The 24719-nt window shown below is 44.5% G+C and overlaps 1 long non-coding RNA gene across 1 annotated transcript; it reads right to left on the bottom strand.

Moving 5' to 3' along the window:
- Nucleotides 1–6392: 6392 nt before the first annotated feature.
- Nucleotides 6393–22133, bottom strand: LOC128932516 (uncharacterized). Its single transcript, XR_008482422.2, has 3 exons — nt 22000–22133; nt 16016–16256; nt 6393–7711 (listed from the first exon to the last, which is right to left on the bottom strand). It is a non-coding gene; the product is annotated as an uncharacterized LOC128932516 (long non-coding RNA).
- Nucleotides 22134–24719: the final 2586 nt, after the last annotated feature.

Raw genomic sequence — 24719 nt, 5'->3', positions numbered from 1 at the left:
CCCCTCAGACCTCTGCCCTTTGTTGCTGAGGCTTTCAGGTGGGTTTTCAGGTGGGATAATCACTGTGATCCCTTGTTGTACATGAAACAGAAGAAATGGGCTCCATCAAGCAGCAGCTAGCCATTGTGGCTTGCATTCTTTATACATTTCTGCCTCTAATCCTAACGAAATGAGTTCGAGGGAGAACCCCGGGATTCATAAATTTGTCTACAGAGCAGAATTCATAATAAACCCAAATTTGAGTGCAGAGTCAGGCATTTCTTTTGTGTGTGCAGTTGTCATTTGAGAGACAAAAAGCTTAAGATGCCAGGGAAAAAGGAAGGGAAACTATTTAGAGATGAACAGATGCAAATGTAAATAGTTACTGGAAGATAAATGGAAATGCCAGACCCATAATGCATAGAAGGTTTCAGGGGGAAAATTACAGCTCAGATCCAAACAGGATCAGATAAGATAGACGAGATTGCATGTAATTGTATTTAACTCTAATCCTCACTGGGAAAGAGATGGAGAAAACTTCACTTCATGTCTCCTCTCCCGGGTCTTCAGTTTCCCTCTAGCAACTCAATTTGGAGTTATTTCTGTGATGTTGATCTCCAAATAACTGTCCACTTTTCGGTCACCCCATGAGCTTAGCCATCATGGCCCTCACCTGGACAGGTTTAGTCAGTCCTCTGGAGCTCTGCTGTTTACCCCCATCTGTTCCCGGGCTTCCAGGACCACCTGGCTGGACACGTATCACGTATCATGTTCTACCTCTCTGGACTGCCTGTCTGCTTCACCTTGAGCTGGGTTTACAGATCTGCTTCAACTCTCTCCCTTGACAAGCAGACATACATGTGTGCACATACCCATCCACACAACACCCAGACACGACATACACGAAAGGCACACACACACACACACACACACACACACCCCATCTTTTTCGGTACGCTCTGGAATGGTAAGCTGATCCAGATACCTGATTCCTCCCTTTGCCTGATTCTGACCCTGGAATCTGGTATGTGCCAACCTGCCTTGAAGGTCTGCAGAACTTCTTCAACCCCACGGGCTGTCTGATTGTGCAGCCGTAAACATGTTTCTGTCTACAACTGGGGATGTAGAAAGATGATAGTCAAGCTCATTCTGAATAATAGAGACATAAATTTAGAGAATGTTGAGCAGTCTGAAGGGAGACCCCTACTCAAAGACAACTCACCTAATACTTGTCATGGCATCTGAAATTGCACCATGAATAAATCACAACATTGACATTTTAATTAAAGAACAAATTTATGTGTGCATAAGATAAAATAAGTAAAAGGGATTTTTAACATTTGTTTGTAGGGCTTTCGACAATGTGCTCTTAGATGGCTCATTAGGGCTCAGTGGTGGCCTCCTCACTCAGCGGCTCTCCAGACCTGTCTGTTGGGGAGGGCACTGGCAGCACCTTGGTGGGAAGGGTGGCAGCGGGTCGCTTCCTTGTAGATGTGAGTACATTGGTTACTCAGCAGAGTAGGGACTGGGAGGGCAGTGTGCTTTTTCCGCTACAGAGAGCTTGAAAACTCTAGAAGCCGGATGAGTTCACTTTAATTCTCTCAAGGAAACAATGGCATACTGTCTAGAATATGCAGTGGCAAGAGTTAGCTTTTACTATGTACACTCAGGTCATCTGTCAAGACGTTCATGGGGCCCCAGAGAGCACCCAGTGACACTCAGCAGTGTGACCAGGCTGGGGGCACCATCTCTGTCACAATAAGAGACAAGACTGAGAGTGGGATTGGGAGTCAGCAAGAACTGAGTTCAATTCACTTAGTGGGGTACAGTCTTGAATTAGTGGCTTAACCTCCTGACGCTCTCGGTTTTCTTGTCCGTAAAAGTGAGGCTGGTAACAGAGCCCACCTTAGTCACCCGGCCAGTGGACCCGGTGAACAGGGCGCAGTGGTCAGCACAGCACGCAGAAAATGGGGCAAACATCCTCAGCCACTAAGTTTTCCGAATCATCTGCGGTAGAAACTCTCCCCAAATCAATAATCTTAGGAAACTGATGCATCAAAGGGATTAATAATATTGCTAATGTCAAGTCATAGAAAAACACCTTGGAGAGGCTTCAGGCTCTGGGGACGGAGCCCCAGGAGGAGCACAGGCTGAGGGAGGAGGGGCTCCCAGGGAGATGCTGACGCGCTGGCACCTTGTCTCAAGCTGAGTGGTTCTCACTCCCATCGGGTAGATGAGAGTGGTCCTTCATATTTATTTTAAGAGGCTTATTCTATGGGAATTGTGTTTACACTCTTTAACAGAGGATTTTTCCAGCCACATTTTGGAACTCCCAGGCAAATATCCTAACTTAGAAAGGTCCAGGTGCCTGGTTTTGAATCTTGATCTGCCTCTTACTAGCTTTGGCAAGGAACTGGGCCATCTGAGTGCCCCATCTGTGGAAAGGAGGTGCCCATCACTCCCGCCACACAGGGCCTTGTGTGAGCTGGACAAGTTCATCCCTGCAGAGTACTTACGACAGCCCCTAATGTTCAGCAAGCGCTTCGTAACAACAGCTATCATTGCGATTGCTGTACTGTATTCATTCAAACAATATTTTCTGAGTGCCTCTTTTGGTGCATCAGGCACCGGGGTCTGTGCTAGGATGGATCCCACCCTCTGCCTCCCAAGAGCTTGCACTCTTCCAGGCCAGTGCCTCCACTGCTGCCCTGGGCCTTGTCCCCACTCAGCGACACTCCAGGCATTCTTTCCCCTCTGCATGGTACATCATCCACTTTTCCCTGTCTATGAGATTACTCCCATCTGCACAGAAACATGCTATCCATATTCATAAAAACTCCCTTGACCCACATTCTCCTTCAGCAACTAACCCATTTTGCCACTTCCCTTTGTAGCAAATTTCCTCAAATAATTGTACTCATTCAGGGTTTTCCCTTCTTTCTGGAATCTTTTCCATTTAGGTTTTGACCCCCATCCTCTCTGTGGAGCTGCTCTCTTGAGGTCACAAGGGACCCTCATATTGCTAAAACCAACAATCAGCCCTTAGCCATCTTCCCTGATCTGCCAGCAGCTTTTGACCTAATGGTCACTTCCGCCTTCCTGTGCACCTTCTGCCCTCATCCCCCAGATGCCAGGCTGCTCCTAGTTCCCTCCTGCCTCAGTAGAGCACCTCCTCAGGCAGGATGGTTCTGTTCAAATCCCCAGCCTCTTTGTGTCGGAACAGCTGGTCCCCTGTCCTCCCATCTATCCACATTCACTGCCTAGAGATGTCATTCAGCCTCATGGCTTGAGGCATCCTCTGTGCTGAGAGCTCTTTAATCTGTATTTCTAAACTGTTACTCTTTCCTTAACTCCAGTCAGGCTCCTATCCAACTGCCTACTCAACGCTTTCATTCAGGCATGTACTTAACATCTGATATAGCGTGGATATTTGCGACCTCAAATATCACACTGAAATGTAATCTCCAGTGTTGCCAGGGGGGCTGGAGGTGTTTGAATCATGGGAATAGATCCCTGATGAATTGGTTCTCTCCTCGAGGTAATGAATTTGGGGGCCATGGCTCACCCCTGTAATCCCAGCACTCTGGAAGGCAAGGTGGGTGGATCACCTGAGGTCAGGGGTTCAAAACCAGCCTGGCCAACATGATGAAACCCAGTCTATACTAAAAATACAAAAATTAATTGGATGTGGTGGCAGGCGCCTGTATCCAGCCACTTGGGAGACTGAGGCAGGAGAATTGCTTGAACCTGGGAGGCAGAGGTTGCAGTGAGACGAGATCACATCTAAGATCCCTTAGAATAGTGTCTGGCACATAGTAGACATTCAATAAATTATTGAAAAGAAAGATGACTATGATGCTTTTTTAGTCAGCTAATTTCAACATACAATAAAATGCTCTTTGTCTCCATGCAGACATCCAGTTGAAAAACTTCATACATTGGGGCAGTTTGTAAAGTAGACACAAGCTCTTTGACATTCTTTTTATCAAGAGGTAGAGTTATAGCCCTTGAATCTGGGCAAGCTGTGACCATCGTGTGTGGTGGAAGTGACACTGTTCGTGTAACTTCTAAGGCTAGGTCAGAAGGGTGAGGCCGTCTCTGCCTGGTTCTCTGGGGACACTGGCTCTTTAGAATCTCCTATTTGGAACCCACCACCGTGCTGAGAAGCCTAAGTCACACGGAGAAGCCCCATGTAGGTGTTCTGGGTCATAGAACCAGCCAAGCCCAGACTTCAAGTCATCCCAACCCAGGACCCAGACATGTGATAAAGAAACCTGCAGGACTCTAGCCCTTCTGGCCTTCAAATCTATACAGCTGAGACTCCAGATATCACAGAGCAGGGACAAGCCATCTTTGCCCAAATTCCTGACTCACAGAATCTGTGAGCTTAATAAAAAGGTGTTGTTTTATGCCACGACATTTGGGGTGCTCTGCTCTGCAGCAATGGGTAACTGTCTTTATTTTATTTTTCTTTTCTTTTCTTTTCTTTCTTTTTTTCTTTGAGACAGAATCTTGCTTTGTTGCCCAGGCTGGAGTGCAGTGGTGTGATCTCTGCTCACTGCAAACTCTGCCTCCTGGGTTCAAGCGATTCTTCTGCCTCAGTCTCCTGAGTAGCTGGGACTACAGGCACATGCCACTATGCCCAGCTAATGTTTGTATTTTTAGTAGAGACAGGGTTTCACCATATTGGCCAGGATGGTCTTGAACTCCTGACCTCATAATCCACCCGCCTCAGCCTCCCAAAGTCCTAGGATTACAGATGTGAGCCACCGTGCCCGGCCAACAGAGTATTTTCTTAAATAAATTTGGTTCAGGCCCAGACTCACATAGGCTGTTAGGATATTCCATTTCAGTCATGCTTTGGGGTGGGGGTTCTTTCATCATCCTTGGGATGTAGAAGAAGAACTCGAAATAATTTCTCATCCTAATGACTTTGTGAGTCATCTGTCTTCAGCAGGAAGTCCTCTCCTCTTTTGAGGCAAACCCTGGGCTCATCATTCACAAATGTTTATTGACGCAAGCTCTATTCAGACCCAGAGGACACAGCAGGGAACCAAACAGAGCAAGTCCCTGACTGCTGGGAGCTTACCTTCTAGTGAAGCAGCCACATAGTAAATAAATCGACGACATCGTCTAAGTTTGAAACCTTCTTAGTGGGATGGCTTTATTGCTAACTCTATTACTTCACCACACATCCTCTCACTGTGCAAACCATGGGAATTCTTTGACACGCAGAGACTTCACAAAGGTAAACCAACGAGGAAGGGTCACCCAACTCTTCTAAACTGAGGCGTGTGTGTGCCCTGACTTACGTCTCCGTGCGGTGAAGCTTTGTTCTCACTTCGTGATTGGTCTTTGCTTCTCCTGACGCCTGCACTACAAGTTTGCCTGCTCCTACACCTCTCTGCTAATTGGTTAATAATCTGAAACCATTAGGACTGGAGATGCAGGAAGTCTTGGTATAATTTAAAGACCTATCACTAATGTGTACCTTTCCTTTGTTGGTTAATTTCAGGCTTTAATTACCACATAATTATCATTTTTAATGTATTTGCAATCAAAGACACGGACAATAAAATTTAGGTCAACCTTAGATTAAATTGTGGTGGAAATGAAATTTCCTAAGTTTGGTCCCGTCTCTCTCTCCTTTCATCTTTGTCCCAAATATCTGCATTTCCTCCATTCATTCCTCCCTTTCCTCCAAAGGGGTTAGATGAATTCAGGGGAATCGCACAGCTTGGGGTTCCCCTGAGTTCCTCCTACCCCCAATATTTCTGAGCTCTCCACTTCCATTCATACAATTCAAGCACCTCGTATGATACTTTCCCATTTAACACGGAAAACAGCCCCTAGACTGTGAGTCATGGAGGGGCTTTCAGGGATGACTTGGTCCAGCCCCCTCATTTTGAAGCTGAGGACTAGAGAGATGGGGTGATTGGCCCAAGGTCAGCAGAATCTACAAGCTGGAGAGAAACCTTAGGAAGGGGAATTGGGGAACGGGCTTTTCATACACCTCCGACAGCCCAGAAGAATTATGTTTTAGCAAAGGAGCCTCAAATCACACCCTGTAGGCAGTTCTAATCAAACTACAGCCTCTAAATATAATTCACGTGAGTGCGTTTTGGAAATCCTTTTTACTTAGCTATGTCTTCAATTATTAAGAATCTTTTGTTGGGGCTTGTACTTATTTTCCTTAAATCTAAAATGATTATTTCTCAGGGCCAGAAATTTGATGGTTTTTCTCTTTAACTTTCCTCTTTCAACTCTTTCTGCCCTGCTTAAGTTGTTAACAATAAGCAGACATGATTTTTACAGAAACAAAAAGGGATCTTTTTTAAAAAATAGGTTGAATATTTTAATGATACATCTCACTTTAATTACACAGGTAATTACAGGTTTGCAGACCTGATCTTACAAAATTGGGTTAAAAGCTAAATATGCAAAATGACAAAGACTAGTTTAAAAAAAATCTTAAGGTAAACAGCCCTTGAAGCAATATGAAAAATCTACAGATACATTTTGGCCTGAGCGCACCTTGGAGTGCTTAGTCCTTGAATCACTCTGGGCTGACCAAAAGCCCTTTCAGAGAGCAGCGAAGGTCTGCTGGAGACTGATCTATCATTGAACTATAATTTTAAGGACTTCTAGATTCATCTTGGAAGATGCACAGAAACTGTTTGGAATTAGAAAAAAAAATCCAGGCAATTCCCAAGAGTAAAGCAATGAAATTAATTAAGAGGAGGCCACTGCCGGAAAATAAAGGTTTAATAGAAATTCCCCTAGTAATTGTTGTTAAATGTGCACTATGATGCCTAGCACATAGTCAGCCCTCCATAGACATTGTTCTTATTATATACTCCTATTAACCCAAAGAAAGAAACTGAGGTGAAATTAATAGAATTTATTTGGGCCAACGGTTTCTCAGGATACACTTCCAAGTTGCTTTGGAGAGTGTTCCCCTTTGGCCTTTGTTACTAGCAAGGTTTTAAAGGCAAGAGGGGGACAGGGAATGGGCTGCTACAAAGTTATTGTCAAATTCTCATTGGTTTACAGAAATAACATTGATTAGTGATTGGCTGTACATTAGTGAACTATAGGGTGTATGGCACTTTATGGCTACTTGGCGTCAGTTAGTCTAGAGCCCATATAGCAAGTGGTTTCAAGAGGTAATTATTTAGCTCAAGAGGGAGTGAGATGTGACTGCTGTCACACGCTATCACATTTCATTGCCTCTCTGGGCCTGGTAATTAAGGGGGCTCACATTCCTCAGATAAAAAGTTTCTTTTCTTTCTCACTCCTGAAGACCATAACTCCCAAAATGCTCTGAGCCTCTTCTATCCGGTCTCCCTGACTAGCCTCATCACCTTTCTCCTGTGTTGCTTGTGAGCAGAGAGGAGAACTGGTGGGGAGGGGGAAATGCAGCCCCAAGGAGAAGAGGTAGCTGACCCACACATTCTCTTGCTGATCCAGACCCCGGGTGCCCAAGTTAGGAGATAGAGTGACTTTGAAGAAGGAAAAGAAAGAGGAGGAGGAAGAAAAAGGTCATCTCGATTTTGTTTAGGGAAAGCCTGGGAGCAACACTGGTTGACTCACACTTTGCTTGTTTGATCTTACCCAGCTTTGTTTTCTGCGATGATTGGTGTTAATTCCTCCCAGATCACGGCATGAAGACTTTTCTTAGTTGTTGCCACTTCATGTTTCAATGAGTTTCACTATTTTCCTGTTTTCTTAGCTGTGTTATTGAGAAATTAGAAGAGACATTGTATTATTTTAAACTGGAGATCTGATCAAACATTTCTGAGTGATTCTTTGAGCTGTTTTAGGTTTAGATCTGGAAAGGCATCACGTGTTGCATCAAAAGGTCCTACACAGTTGATTAAAATACATACAGTGCATTATTTCTCGTGCCTTAAAATTATCTGAAGCATGTAATGCATATTCAGGAAAAGGATAAATGACTGTGACTAAACAGTGACCAAGTCAAACATTTTCAGGTAATAATATTCTATCTTAAGAACAATTCTGAGAGCTGACAATATATATTGCAATCTTAATGAGTTGAAAATTATTATGTCATATATTAAGTGAATCATACGCAACTGCTATTTTTGTGGGTAAAAAAAAGAGCTGTCTTTGGGAGGCCGAGGCAGGTGGTTCACAAGGTCAAGAGATCAAGACCATCCTGGTCAACATGGTGAAACCCCGTCTCTACTAAAAATACAAAAAATTAGCTGGGCACGGTGGCGCGTGCCTGTGATCCCAGCTACTCAGGAGGCTGAGGCAGGAGAATTGCCTGAACCCAGGAGGCAGAGGTTGTGGTGAGCCGAGGTCGTGCCATTGCACTCCAGCCTGGGTAACAAGAGCGAAACTCCATCTCAAAAAAAAAAAAAAAAAAAGAGCTGTATATTAACAATTTCATATGGCTCATCCCAAAAGTTGGATTTTTTTGCCATATATCTATTGAGCACCTACTATGTATAAGACTCTGCTGTGAGATAATATTGAGGAAGACATTGCCCTTGCTCTCCAAGGAGATGTGGACAACGTCCTTGAGGAAGTTGCCATGCAAGGTGGCTGTCCAGAGAGAGAATTCGCCAGAGAATCCTTTGAGCTGCTCTTAGACAGAGGTGACAGTGACAAGTGGACAAGTGAGATGCAGAGGCATGTGAACATGCATTATTGAAGCTTGAGGACCCTAGAAAAGGTGCTGAAGGCAACAGGTACCGTATTTCACAGAGAACAGCCATGACTGCCATGAGAAGAAGTTGCTGGCAGTTGTGTGCTCTGTATGGCAAGGTCACTGGATAATGGCTGCTGGCCAAGCTGTGATTGATGAGGCAACCAGGAGGATTCACCATCAATTAGTGGCAGGTGGGCTGTACAGGCCACATTATGGCCTGGCTCTAGTGGAGGGTGGTGACATCAAGGAGTGCTGCAAAGGCCATCATCATTGGCCATGGCCAAAGGAACCAGCACCAGGAAAAAGAAGAATATCCTGCTGGGAAGACAGAGCTCCACCCACCTCACAGCAACCCACCCCAGGCATCTAGAGGAAGCAAGAAAACGTCCTTTCATTATAATCCTTCACTCTGAAAAAAAGATAAACAATTTTCCAAAAAAACCCCAAAACATACTGAGTTTGAAAACCCAAAATCTTAAGGTGATGGCTCAGATCAACCATGGAGTTTATTCTTTAGCACCTTAGGATTCCCAGTGGAGACTATGGACACAGTACAGTGTATACATCCACCGGCTCTGGGAAGCTTTCTTACTATATAAACCTGCTCAAAGGAAAGACAGGCATTTGCAATTGCTTGCATTTTCTCCGTGAGTATTAATTTACCCTTAATTGTTTTGAGTTTGACAAAAGGAAGCCATTAAGGAGAGTCAACAAACATCAAAAACTTTTAAAATATTTACCAGCCTGGGCAACATAGGGAGACCCTGTCTCTACAAAATGATTTTAAAAGTTAGCCAGGTATAGAGGTGCGTGCCTGTGGCCCCAGCTATCTGAGAGGGTGAGGCAGGAGCATTGCTTGAGCCCAGAAGTTGAGGTTGCAGTGAGAAGTGATTGTGCCACTGCACTCCAGTTCAAGTGACAGAGTGAGATTCTATCAAAATAACAACAACAAACGAAACAAAAACACCTTTAAAAATGTTTAAATATCAAAGCAAGGATGTGGTACAATTAAGCATAAAACAAGATTAATTAAATACAATTTAGGTAAATATATGGTAATTTAAGCTAACTAAAAGGGAAGAGGAGATTCTCTTTATTCAACCAGAGAGTTATCAGTGAAGAAACTTTCATGAGCATCTGCTGAGTCGTTTAATATTAAACTAGATACACAAATGGAAAATATTATATCCTGTAGTTACAGGGAGGAGGATTCCAAACTGAGATGTTGAAAATCCTGAGACAATGCAATCATTACTTTCTTACTAAAGAAAATGAGTAATATGGTTTGGCTGTGTCCCCACCCAAATCTCATCTTGAATTGTAGCTCCCGTAATTCCCACATGTGATGGAAGGGACTTGGTGGGAGGTAACTGAATCACAGGGGCAGTTTCTCCCATACTGTTCTCATGGTAATGAATAAGTCTCACAAGATCTGATGTTTTTATAAGGGGAAACCCCTTTCACTTGTCTCCCATTCTCTTCTCTTGCCTACCACCATGTGAGACATGCCTTTCACCTTCCACCGTGATTGTGAGGCCTTGCCAGCCACGTGGAACTGTGAATCACTAACCTCTTTCTTTTGTAAATTGCCTAGTCTCAGGTATGTCTTTATCAGCAGCATGAAAGCAGACTAATACAGTAAGTTGGTACCAGTAGAGTGGGGTGCTGCTGAAAATGTGGAAGCAACTTTGGAACTAGGTAACAGGCAGAGATTGGAACAGTTTGGAGTGCTCAGAAGAAAACAGAAAAATGTAGGAAACTTTGGAACTCCCTAGAGACTTGTTGAATGGCTTTGACCAAATTGTTGATCATAATATGGACAATGAAATCCAGGCTCAGGTGGTTTCAGATGGAGATGAGGAACTTGTTGGGAACTGGAGCAAAGGTGACTCTTGTTATGTTTTAGCAAAGAGATTGGTGGCATTTTGTCCCTGCGCTGTTGATTTGTGGAACTTTGAACTCGAGAGAGATAATTTAGGGTATCTGACAGAAGGATTTCTAAGCAGTAAAGCATTCAAGATGAGACTTGAGTGCTGATAAAAGCATTCGGTTTTAAAAGGGAAACAGAACATAAAAGTTTCTAAAATTTGCAGCCTGACAATGTGCTAGAAAAGAAACACTGATTTTCTAAAGAGAAATTCAAGCCAGCTGCAGAAATTTGCATAAGTAACAAGGAGCCACATGTTAATCACCAAGACAAGGGGGAAGATGTCCAGGGCATGTCAGAGACCTTTGTGGCAGGCCTCCCTTCACAGGCCCTGAGGCCTAGGAGGAAAAAGTGGTTTCCCAGGCCAGACCCAGGCTCCCTCTCTTGTGTGCAGCCTGGGGACTTGGTGCCCTACATCCCAGCTTCTCCAGCCATGACTTAAAGGGGCCAAGGTACAGCTTGGACCGTGGCTTCAGAGGGTGCAAGACCCAACCTTGGGCAACTTCCATGTGGTAATGAGCCTGTGAGTGCACAGAAGTCAAGAATTGGGGTTTGGGAACTCTCACCTAGATTTCAGAGGATGTATGGAAATGCCTGAATGTCCAGACAAAAGTTTGCTATAGGGGTGGGGCCCTCATAAAGAACCTCTACTAGGGCAGTGTGGAAGCGAAATGTGGGGTCAGAGCCCCCACACATCTACTGGGGCACTGCCTAGTGGAGCTATGAGAAGAGGGCCACCATCCTTCAGATCCCAGAATGGTAGATCTACTGACAGCTTGCACCATGAGCCTGGAAAAGCTGCAGGCACTCAACACCAGTTTGTGAAAGCAGCCAGGAGGGAGTCTGTATCCTGCAAAGCCACAGAGGTGGAGCTGCCCAAGATCATGGGAACCCACCTTTTGCATCAGGATGACCTGGATGTGAAACATGGAGTCAAACGAGATAATTCTGGAGTTTTAAAATTTGACTGCCCCTCTGGATTTCAGACTTGCATGAGGCCTATAGCCCCTTTGTTTTGGCCAATTTTTCCCATTTGGAATGGCTATATTTACCCAATGTCTGCATCCCCATTGTATCTGGGAAGTAACTAACTTGCTTTTGATTTTACAGGCTAGATAGAAGGGACTTGCCTTGTCTCAGATGAGACTTTCAACTGTGGACATTTCAGTAAAGCTGAAATGAGTTAGGCCTTTGGGAGACTGTTGAGAAGGCATGATTGGTTTTGAAATGTGAGGACATGAGATTTGGGAGGGTCTAGGGGCAGAATGATATGGTTTGGCTGTGTCCCCACCCAAATCTCATCTTTAATTGTAGCTCACATAATCCCCCATGTTGTAGGAGAGACCCAGTGGGAGATATATGAATCATGGGGGAGGTTTCCCCCATATTGTTCTTGTGGTAGTAAATAAGTCTCATGATATTTGATACTTTTATAAGAGGAAACTCCTTTCACTTAGCTCTCATTCTCTTCTCTTGCCGTCACCATGGGAGACACGTCTTTTGCCTTCTGCCATGATTGTGAGGCCTCCAAAGCCACATGAAACTGTGAATCCATTAAACTTCTTTGTTTTGCAAATTGCTCAGTCTCAGGTATGTCCCTATCAGCAGTGTGAAAATGGACCAATACAATGAAATTTTTCAAACATATGGAAATGTAATCAGTTCATGGATAGCTGCCATGAGGTTCCTTTTATAATCTGGGGGTAAGATAAGAGGAATGTTTTGCAGATAATATTAGTATATCTTTCAAATGTCATCAAGAAAATCAGTGTACGTCTAAAATTCACCAAAAAAAATGAGGCTTCACTGAAATTGAACATGGAAGAATTGATCACTGAGGAGTAGACATAGATACAGACACACATATAGACCCACATAATATACATACACACATATATTATGTATATATACATATATGTGTGTGTGTGTGTGGGTATGTGTATATATATATATATATATATATATGATGCAAAAACAAAGTTATAATTGAATCTGTTACAAAATGTTTGCCACCAAGTAACATGCTTCAGGTGCGGGGCATAAAATTGAATGGGTGCAGGAAACCCTGTTTCTGATGGCCACAAATAGTCTGGTTTCAAACTGATGCAACTGAGTGACAAAGGCTCATTTAACTTATCATAACAGGCAAAATTGTATGTCCTATAATGTAATCTACGAAGTAGGCATTCAACAAACATTTGCTATTATTAGCAAACATTAGCTGTTATTAACAAACGTTAGCTATTATTAATGAATGTTAGCTATTATTAACGAACGTTAGCTGTTATTAACAAACGTTAGCTATTATTAACAAACGTTAGCTATCATTAGCAATTATGTTTTAAAAGCACACATCAGCTCCTGTTGTGTAGCTGATGCCCACTGACATCTGCTTTGTGGCTCCATTTCTTAGGTGCTTTGCCATCTGGAGGGAATACAGCCACGGACACACTAGCAGTTAGAAAGGTTAATCCCAGTATTTCCAGTCCCTTTCCTTCCAGGCACTGTTCTTCCCTGCTCACTGGAGAGTCAATGTGGCTGCATGCTTTGCTTTGGCTCACGAGCTGTGAGTGGAGGTGGCTGTGTTACTACAGGAAAGACTGTAAGTAGCAGCAGGGGACCCTCCAACATGCTCTCTTTCCCTGCCTCATCAATCATAGCAACACCAAGCCATCGCTTAGAGGACAGCTGCCCTGGGCCTGCTGTGGCCTTTGCATCAGTGAGAACGAAAGCTTTGTTGCTTTGAGTCTCTGAGTGTAGAGCTGTCATAGCGGCATAGCCAGGCCTGTTCTGATCGATACAAACTCCAACAGTTACCAAATTTTAATCTGGGTCTTCTAAGTGTAGTTAATATAAATAGGTTTCCCAAGTCCTCATCAATTTTTGGAGCAGTTGAGAACATGAAATGTCTAAATCTTCCAAGCCAAAAAACAGGTGAGACCCCACTGGGGTACAAATCACAGGAAGAATCAGGCTTGTATTGTCAACATTCCTCAAATGGGGGACCAGGAGGGGTCTGTGGACCTCAGCGCAGGAAAGCCCCCTCACCACGAATAGAGGGAACTACACTTTCCCTCTGTCCAATGCAAAGCAGTGTCAATCCAGCCCTAGGCTGGGTGCTCTGGGCAGGGCTTGACCCCCACAATCAAAAAACGGGTCAAAGTCAACATCACCCTTGATAGCCCTTACAGAGCCCACAAAGTACGGTAAACTCGTGTGTGTGTGTGTGTGTGTGTGTGTGTGTGTGTGTGTGCATGTACAATCCTGTGCACTAATTTTTATGCAACCTGAAGCATGAAAATCACAGGAAGGAAAAAGGGAACTTTTATATGCACACATCTTGTTCTTAAATCATATTGTCCCTAGGAAATGATCACATCTTTGCTACAGTTTTTCAAAGAGCCCAGGTCTACTGATAGAAATATGATCATTTACCATACTTTGTGGGCCAGCTAGTCCATTTCCATTTTAAATTTCTACTCCACTCCCACAAAACACCGTGGCAGCCCCAAATGAGCATGCTGAGAAAGGAAGGGAGACCTGTCCCTGACTCGTACCCAGTATCCTGGAGCTGAGGCTCAGCAGGGAGCAGGGCTCTTCTTCATTTCCCTTCATTTTATATTGTTTTCACTTCCCAGGATGTCACCCTGGGACCCCAGGGAAGTCATACAGCTTGGACGGCAAAGAGGGAACAGCTCCCCAAATTGTGGGGAGAATTGGATGAGACTGCACTGTATTGGGAGTTTGAGGAAAGGCTCCAATGTAGTCTACTGCTTGTTAGAAGGAAAGGGTGTACTCCAAAGGTGAGAGGAAGCCACTGCTAAATGTCCCTGAGTAGGAGGCAGCTCTTCTCCTCCCATGTCTTGTCCTCCCAAGGCTATATACCTGGGAAGGAATCCCAGGCACTTGGACAAGTGAGCTTCAGAGTTGACCTCAGCACAGCTAGGGCAGCTCCCGCCTCCTCAGGAGAATGGGAGGAAACACATTCACTTCTCTTTCCTCTGTCAACTTGCCCTTGTGAGGAGTCATCCGAGGAATAAACGCCCTTGGGGTAGCCCCCAGTCTCCATGGCTGGGACCCTCCTGAAGAGGCTCCTCTGAAGCCTAGAGGGAGAGGAAGAGGAAGACCCTGGAAATGCATGGGAAGTAAACTATAGAACTGTGAGACACCATCATCAAGTAACTCAAGGAAGACGGGTTTGAGTTCAGTGCTGGGGAAGCCACAGGGCTAATTATCAGATTAAATTTATCTAAAAAATGCCTAGTTTAATGTTCAATCTGATAGCTGAGATGCACTTCAGCTTCCAGAGAGAGAATAACCAGCCCTATTCTAAACAAATATTCCTCACACATGATTGTCCAGACTTGATCATGAAGGGCAGACTCCGCCCTCTTGCTGATCACTCTATAATTAAACTTTTCCTGCCCATCAGGGCAGAAACACTGTGAAAAGCAGTTTGAAGAGTAAGATGATTCTAACCTGACTTGTCTGAAAAGCAATGTCAGGAGTTATGACTTCCTGTGCCTTTGATCTCCTTATCTGAGTCTCTCGTCAACAGTGCCAATTAACATTTACAGTTTGTGGTTAGATGCCTTGGAAATGCTTCACTGAGTGTCTCCAGGAGCCCAGGTCAATTATTCACCGGTCTTAACAGGTTTCTCTGTAACAGTTTGCTCCTTAGGGGTCAGTGCCAATTCAGAGTCCCTGGGTCTGGATTATACCACTTGTTCCCATAGAACTCAGCCTGGAAGAAGGAATCATGAATGGTGTGATAACCATTCCGTGAGACCTCTGCTTCACCGAGTTTGTTTGCTAACTGAACTCAAAGCAGAATTCCCTCATGCCTGCTCCAGACATGGGCAAAACTTGTCCCCTGTTTATTCACAGCAGCAGCTCCACAGTATTCTCACTGGTGAGACGCTGCATCCTCCGGCCACAGTCAACCCCCGGCAGGACCTAGTCCTAGCCCCTGAAGGAAATTTCTTACTTTTTTTTTTTGAGACAGAGTTCTGCTCTGTCACCCAGGCTGGAGTGCATGACACAATCTCAGCCCACTGCAACCCCTGCCTCTTGGGTTCAAGCAATGTTCCTCATTGCTGTCTCAGGCCTCCTGAGTAGCTGGGATTAAGGCACGCACCACTACACCTGGCTAATTTTTTGTTTTTTCAGTAGAGACAAGGTTTCACCATGCTGACCAGGCTAGTCTTGAACTCCTGACCTTGTGATCCACCCGCCTCAGCCTCCCAAAGTGCTGGGATTACAGGCATGAAAATTTTAAAGACATGCCAGAGCATGAAAAGCAGCTTTATAAATAACAAGTATGCCACTTGATGTTTTATAAGTGGCTTCTCTACTGTGATTTCTTTCCTCCCCCAGGGGTTCTATGAGACAATCAGTACAGCCCTTAGAGACACAGCGAGGAAACTTACTGTACATTCTTACTGGTAGAAGTGAAGATAAATGACCTCATGTGTGCCCAGGCTAACATTTGGGGCCATTTGGTGGCTTCATCTCATAGGTAGCATGATCCTCACTTTTCCTTCAACATTGGCTTTCTGGATGACCTTCGCTGACCTTGGGGCAGCACACACTTGTGAATGTTAGAAAGTCTCCTTCGGTGTCTGTGAATATGATGAATGCCTGTAGCACTCTCTGAACACACACAGCTTCCTGTTAATGAGAAGCAGAAATATGAGACAGGATGTGGTCTTCTCTATCCTGAATGAGTCAAATTCTGGGCCCTAGTCACTTGGCCGCTTCCTGCTACTCTGTTAGAGACCAGGACATGGAAAACACATTGATAGTTTCCTTTTATAAGTTCAACACAGGGCCTAGCACAGCACTTTGCAGTTTAGTAACAAATAATTCTATGTTTGTTGAATGAATCCAGTGTATAAATTTTTTAAACTGATGCCCTGGTAAACAGACTCTTAAGAAGAAAGTTAAAGAATTGTCGTAACATGCGTTATTGATTCTATATGTTGTTGAGTTTCAGCCAACAGTGGGTTTGACAGGAGAAGAAGGGGCCCCTGCTGGTAAATGCGGTAGAGCCCTTGCCATCATTGGCTTAACCATTCTGAGTTTCCACAGACTGCCAGGACACTTTCTCGTTCCATTCTCCTCCATGCAGAAAATCAACCTCATCTACTGTCACCAGGACCACACTGTAACTGCCCAATAAATTCTCCATCCCTGCTGCCCAGATGGAGCCTATTTATCAAGATAGGCGAATTGCAATAGAGAAAGGGTCTAATACACATAAAGCCGGCTAAATGGGAGACCAGAGTTTTATTGCTACTCAAATCAGCCTCCTCCAGAATTTGGAGGCTAGGGTTTTTCAAATACCGTTTGGCAGGCATGGGGCTAAGGAGTAGGTTCTACTGATTGGTTGGGCATGCAATTACAGGGGTGTGGAAAATGGTCCTCGTGCACTGAGTCCACTTCTGGGTGGGGACCACAGGACCAGTTGAGTCAAGAGTCATGGATCCAAGTGGTGCCATCCAGCCCTCAAAAGTGCAAAAGCTTGAAAAGACATCTCAAAAGAGCAAACTTAGGTTATACAACACTAATGTAATTGTCAGGAATAATCAGGGAAGCTGCAACTCTTATGCCCTGTGGAATAATGGCTGGTAATTGTTTAACTATGCCTACATCTTAGTGGAATTCAGGCCCTCTTATTCTCCTAACCTGGTGACTTTCCATTAGTGTTACAGAGGCAGCTGAGTTTCGGGAAGAACTATTGGCATTTGAACCATAAACTAAATTACTTTCAAAGTTAGCTTGGTCCTTGCTTAGGAATGACCAAGGGCAGTTTGGAGGTTAAAGCCAAGATGGAGTTGGTCAGATCAGATTTCTTTTTCTGTTAAAATTTTCTCAGTGTTACAATTTTTGCAATGGTGGTTTCAATGCTGTGATTTTTGTGAGTCCTATTGCCTTTGCGGGTCCCTCCCATAATAATAGATTTTTGGAGACCCTGATATGGGCTAAATTGTGTTTCCCAACATTTCATATGTTGAAGCCTTAATCTCCACTACTTCAGAGTGTGACTGTATGTGGTGATGGGGTCTTTAAAGAGGGAACTGAGTTAAAAAGAGGACATCAGGGCGAGTCCTGATCCAAAGACTGGTGTCTGTGTAAAAAGAGGAAATTCAGATACAGAAATATACACCAAGGGTGCATGTGCACAGAGGATGACTTTGGGAAGAAGCAGCAAGCGAACACCATCCACAGGTCAAGGGAGGGGTCCCGATGTAGGGGTCCCCTAAGATGTAGGCATAGTTAAACAATGCCTGCACCTGGGTCCTGGTCTTTCAGTCTCTAAAATCCTGAGAAAATACATTTCTGCTGTTTAAGCTGCCTTGTCTGTGGTCTTCTGTTCTGGCAGCCCTAGCAAACTAATAGAGTTTCTAACATTTATCATTTATTTTTGGTGAGAGAAAATAATTAAAACATCTTTTCACCCTAAACGTTCTTTTTTTTCTTCTGGTTTTAGAAGAAATTGACATATTTTTGTGGGCTCCTAAAGTATCATGGGCTTTGAGCCATGAGCTCCCTGTCCTGACGGAGAAGTCGGCCCCGATAATCACAGGACCACCGAGAATGACTGAATAGTTTATGATGAAACTCATTTTCCATCCCTATATCCCTCGCAAGTCTCTTTAAACACCAGCTCACATTTTATTATGGCCCAAAGCTAGACCGCTGAAATAAAAGAGCTTGGCCATTTTATAACCCAGCCTCCTTAGAGAATCTCTGAAGAGTGAGATAATTTAGAAATGCTTTGATAAACACCAACTTAAAAATCAGCCACATAGACCTCAGATAACTCTTCGTAGTCTGAGCAATGTCACCTCCAGGTGTGTGTGCCCCAGCAGTGGGTCTTCATGCAAGCCCTTCATTAAACTAACTTCTGCATTTGAAACCAAAATAGGAAATCAGAGGTGGAAATGATTAGCAAGAGGTCACAGATAGTGCTTTATCTTGCATGAAACAATTACATAAATTTTATGTGCAACTTTGCTGAGAATGAGGGTTTATTAATTGGATCAAGAATCTACTTGAGCTCCTGTTTTTTCCATGACAGTGGCTCCTGTTTGGCAGGGTCTGGGCAAAATAGGGCTCAAGCAAAAGAAATTCTGGGGGGGAAGGTGGGTCCTTCCAGGATGGGAGGGCGGGTGAGAGCACGTCACGTGGAGCGGAGAGAGCCTGCAAGGACACAGGGCCATGGAACAGGCACATCAGACAGGGCTGACTCAGGAGCATGAGAAGGGGAGCTAGGACCCAAAGGCAGAAAAGAGTGCTCAGGGAGGGCTTTTGATGCCACCAAGTAAAAGAGCATGAACTTTATCCTTGGGACAAACTAGAGCCATTAACGGATCTTAAGGAGGAGGAAAAGAGAATTAGTTTACATTTGGGAAAGAATATTCTGAGACAAGGTAGAGAGTAGACTAATGTGGTGAATGGGAATAGAACAGAGACCTTATCTGAAGGCCTATTAAGATGGGCCCTGCAGAGGTGATGGAAACTCTGGCTATTGGTCCATGGTGGTTTTGAGTTTTATTCCTTCTGTCTTTGTGTACAGCTCACCTGACACAAATTCAGCTCAAATGCCTGTTTCGATAATGCTCAGTCACACGAAGCCAGCCCAAGTAAAGAGCTTCTTTAGCTCTTCGGAAATGTTAATGCCAACAGACCAGGCAAGCCCCTATTTCCTTTTTGAAGGTAACAAATTGGCCAAACTAGGCTGTTGGGGCAGGGAAATGTAAAGAAATATAGGAGCTGAAAAACCTCTGCAATTTTTGGATGTTTTATGGTGGCCTGTGGAGACCTAGCCTGGCCTCACACAAACGCCCAGGCTGCATGGCATGGCAGAGAGGTATTTTTTTTGTTTTTGTTTTTGCTTTTGTTTCCTGGAGGTGGAATAAAGGTGTACCTGAGAAGAGGCTTGGAGAATAAGCGGGAGTATTATTGTAACCCGCCCAGCTCCTGGAACGTGGCAGGCGTGCTCTGCAGGCTGAAGGGCAGTATGAAGCACTCCAACTTCCTAAACAGTCTAAAAGGCATTTGTCTTAGTCGACTAGGCTGCCCTAACAAAATATCACAGAGACTAGGTGGCCTAAACAATAGAAGTTTATCTTCTCACAACTCTGGAGACTGTAAGTCCAAGATCAAGGTGTTGGCAGCATTGGTGCCAATGAGGGCTCTCCCCTTAAACTGCAGATGGCCACCTTCTCATCATGTGCCCATATGCCCTCATGACATTTTCTTTGTGCACAAGCAGAAGAGGGGAGGAAGCTTTCTGGTGTCTCTTACAAGGACATTAATCCCACTGGATAAGAACCTACCCTTATGACTTCATTTAATCTTAATTACTTCTTTATTTGAAATACAGTCACATTGAGGATTAGGGCTTCAACATATGAGTTTGAGACAGATATCAGAGTCATAAGAATGTCTCTGTGTTTCACATCTTTTAACTATGGTCCATCCATGCCATCCTGTAGGTCAGGAATTGTCAGTGCTGGACAAGCCAAGTTTCTAAAATGCCTTCGTCCCTGCAATAAAAATTTCAAGGCTCATGCAGGCTATGGGGACCACACTACACCTGCTCTGTCCCCCATTTATCCCATGAATTCAAAGCTGATCTTCATATATCCCCATTACCAGGAGGTCCTGATGTTTCCCAGAACATTAGATGTGAACCTGTGTGAAGTGAGCTATTGGCTCCCCAGAGATGTTTACATCTTAATCTCCAAAGCTTATGAATGTGCTGCTTTACGTGGCAAACAAGGAACTTTGTTCATAACGATTTAAGGATATTGAGATGAAGAAATTAACCTGTGTTATTGGGGTGGCCTCATGTAATCACAGAGTCCTTATAAGAGAGAGGTGAGAAGGTCAGAGTCAGAAGAAGAAAATATGAAAAACAGACACAGAGGTGAGGGGCAGGGGGAAATCTGAAGATGCAATGGACTGGCTCTGAAGATGCAGGAAGGGCTCTTCTGCCTAAGAATGCAAGTGGCCTCTGGAAGCCAGAAAGGCAGGGAAGCAGATCCTCCTCTAGAGCCTCCTGAAGGAACATAGCACTGCCATCCTGTTTTAGACCTTTGCCCTTCAGAACTGTAATATAATAAACTTTGTTGTTTTAAGTCACAGAATTTGTGACAATTTGTTATAGAAGCAATAGGAAGCTAATACACTGTGTAGAAAATTGCATCTCATCTACACCTTGGCCTGCACAGCTGTCCTTTCTGGTGCTGTGATTCTTCTGCTCGAGGGGCTCTGCATCCAGCCAGCCCACGACTAAGCTGCCATACTTACAGTTTCTTCATCTTCAACAGGAATTTTATCAGTTCATCGGGGGAGGCTGTATCTGGGGGTGCTAGCTCAATGCAATTTTTAAACCAGAAGTACATTACTATTGTAGTTTGATAGATTTTTAATAATATTCAAAACAAGAATAGTTGCCATGGCAAAATATCATAAATATCACTTAAGCAATTCTCAGAGATGCTCTTGCCTAAATAATTAATTGCAGCATTGCTGTTTTTGCTGCCCTTAGGTAAACACTGGCTGTATGTGATCTTTTATAAGATGGTTGACTCTACATAATGGACCACAGTTGTGTTTACTTTTGGTACTTTTAAATATAGTATCCAAAGCTTCCAAGGAAATGCTCTGAGCCTTAAGCAAGCTCTGTATTCTTGATTTGTAATCTATGTTGCCCCAGAGTGACAGCTGAGAAGTTAAAAGATGACCATTTTCAGCTTTATGCACAGAAAAGCATTCTATGAATGAAAACGGGGGAATGAGAACCATAGAGAGAACAATTATGTGAACAAAACAGGAGGGTGTGATATACTGGTGAGATCTTTCTTTGCCCTGCAGAAGGTACTGGAGGATGGCAGCATCTTCCCTGAAGATGGACACTCCTACAAATGGTCACCACTCCCCAGCATGGCCATCAGAGAAGACCTGATTCTCAGCATGAGCAGGACTCCCTGTGCCCCATGGAAAAGAGAAGTCAAACCAGTTAGAGGCTTTGGACATGGAGAGAAGCTCTAGAAGAGCAAAGGCTGATTGCTTTTGGTGCAGCAAACACCGAGTTTAAAGAACAAAACTCCATATATTCTTCCTCATCTCTCCATGGGACCTCCACTTAAACCGCCTTTCCTTTAAGAACCAAGATCCCATCGCTAAGTCAGAGAATGGTGACTTCCTATAGTCCAAATCTGAGGAAGGGAAGAGCAGATTGTTCTCTGATGGTAGTAACAAGTAACCACCGTGATCAGTTTCAAAGCCATTCCAGTCGATCAACAGCATCTTCACATCAGTAGCTGCACCTCTAAAAGCCAGCCAATCAATAACAGCTAAATCCCAGTGGCCACAATATCACAGCTATGGGACAACTCACCTTGGCTCCAAAAATCCTCCAATCCCTGAAGATCATAGTTCTCAAAACCCCACATAAAGTCAGCAGTTTGCTTCTTCAGAGAGACTCGGGTGTTCAGCAATACAGTCCTCCCTTGCTTACGGGGCAGTATGCTCAACTTTTGGTTTCAGATACCAGGTTTGTTTGACAGTAGTGGTTGTCTCTTGTTTGAAAGTAGCTGAGCCACTCACCCCACAGAGAAAGTCAGTGGTGTGCTAACAAATTTTTAATAACCAGTTCTCTGGGTAGAAAATAACAGTCTTGATGCACAGCTTTTGCCAATTCCTGTGGTGTAAATACTCCCAGCATGACATATTTCAAACCACAAAAGAAACATCAATCTGCTCACAAAACTCCTAAAGATCTAATCATTAGTTCCTATGAGCTGGTCCAAGCTGGCTCCTGCATACCACTGACTAAGGGAGAGAGTGCCAGGGTAGGAAAGATCCATCATTATCCCGGGTAGAGTGGACATCCTGGGCCAGATCTCCCATGCCCAGGCACTGTTCCCACATAAGAGCCAGAGCAGGATGCCTAAAGAAAATCAACCTCAGTCATAAGACCAGCACCTTGTTGCCACTGAGGTGGGATTGCCACAGAAAGGAGCAATGGTTCCACTCAACCCAAAGGGCACAGCCAATTGCCACATAGAGATAGAGCAGGGGATCGATTTTCCTCTTTCCCTCCTTAATGCCCCAACCCCAGGCCAGGAAGAAGGAGGCCAGACACAGTGCCCTTCATTCCACACCATGACAGTCACAAGTGTGGCCTGCCCAGAAGGCTTTAGATAAAATATGAGACTGAAACTTTTAAATTGGACAAGATTGAATTGTAACCACATGAGACTGCTTTAGTAACTGGACATGCTAGAAGGTTGTGGAGTCCACCTGAGGGCATGGGAAGGGAGCTTGCTCCGTGGTGGAAAAGGCAGACGAGGCTTGACAGAGCTCAGATACAATCAGATCCTTTACAAGAAGGAGCAAGGCCCCTGTCACAGCACTGTACTGGGAGAGACCTGAAAAGATGAGTCTCTGAAACACCTTCCCAGCAACCTCCAGGTCCCTGTCTCTCCATCTGACTCCAACCTTAGCTTCACCCTGCTTTGCCATGGCCTGTTAGATACTGCTCCGGCCCCAGTCAGGTGCAGGCTTAGGCTGGTGTACATGTTGGTGCCATGCAAAGCCCTGCTTCATGCAGTTGCTCAGGGTTTCAGGATGCTGGCAGCTATGCCACCTTCGCCATGTGGCTTCCAAAGTCAAAGCCACCTTGGACATCAGCCTCCAGCCAGCAGATGGCAAAAGAATATAGAGGTTGGGACATGGGGAGTGTCAGCAGGTCAAGCCTGGAGGTGGTCCACATCACCTCTGCCACTGACAAGGGGCAGCTATGACCACACCTACCTGCAAACGAGGCTGGGAAATGTGACCTAGCTGGGGCTCAGGGAGAGGAGGAAATGGCAGGCACTCAGCTGGGAGTTCCTTCCTCAGCTGCTCCCCAGCAGATGTCATTGCTCCTGACATTATCAGTTTTTACTTCCAAATGTCTCTTTCTTATGCACATTTCTGTATTTTTCATGAAATCATTGACTGCTTTATAAAACTGCTTATTTCACAAGGCTTCTTATTAACAACTTTCTTTTTTTTTTTTTTTTTTTTTTTTTGAGATGGAGTTTTGCTCTTGTTACCCAGGCTGGAGTGCAATGGCGTGATCTCGGCTCACTGCAACTTCCGCCTCCTGGGTTCAGGCAAGTCTCCTGCCTCAGCCTCCTGAGTAGCAGGGATTACAGGCACGCGCCACCATGCCCAGCTAATTTTTAGTAGAGACGGGGTTTCACCATGTTGACCAGGATGGTCTCGATCTCTTGACCTCGTGATCCACCCGCCTTGGCCTCTCAAAGTTCTGGGATTACAGGCTTGAGCCACCGTGCCCGGCCCACATCTTTCTTAGTCAACAAATACTTCCGAATTTTAATGACTGCACCACAGGCCGTTGGGTGCACATGCCATTCTGTAGTTAATGAATAAACTTACCATATGACAGGACCTCACTTGGGTGGATAATTTTTCCCCTTCTTTAATTGAACATCTCATTTATTTTCTTTCTTTCTTTATTTTGTTAAAAGTAATTCACATGCTTGGTAATTTGAGGCATCTCCTGATCACTCTGGTTATCAAAACAAGCATGGTGCTTAGTGTGTCTGAGGTGGGGGAAGGAGGTGGGGACAGGCACACATCAAATAATCACATTACAATGAAGGAAGGCTGGTGGTGCTGGAAGGCATCACAGAAGGTCTTGACTGAATGATGGAGGGGTCGGGAGGGCATGGTCACGAAAGCCTTCTCTAGGAAAGTGACATTTTAGCTAAAATCTGAGAATAGTCCCAAACCTTTCTAAATGCTGTAGTTTTCACATTACCTTGCCAGTAGTTTAACATTCAATGCTTCAAAAACTTAATTTGAAAAAAGAATATATTTTGTATCCAAATAACACCAACAGCAAAAGAGACATGAGTTTAATTTTTACTTGCAAGCCAGCGTCTCCCAGTGGAGGCCTGACCCAGGCGGCTGCCCGTGCCGCCCCACACCTGCTCTCCCTGGAGAGGACCAGATAGATGGTGCAGAGCCCCACTGAGCCAACCAGGGACCTTTGAGAGAAGGAGCCAGACCAAACCCAGAATGTCCCAGCTGGGGGCCAAGTGCTTC

This window comes from Callithrix jacchus, chromosome 6 (assembly GCF_049354715.1).
Source record: "Callithrix jacchus isolate 240 chromosome 6, calJac240_pri, whole genome shotgun sequence".
Classification (NCBI taxonomy): Eukaryota; Metazoa; Chordata; class Mammalia; order Primates; family Cebidae; genus Callithrix; species Callithrix jacchus.
Note: the sequence above shows the minus strand (reverse complement) of the source record. Positions and strands in the feature narration are given on the sequence as shown.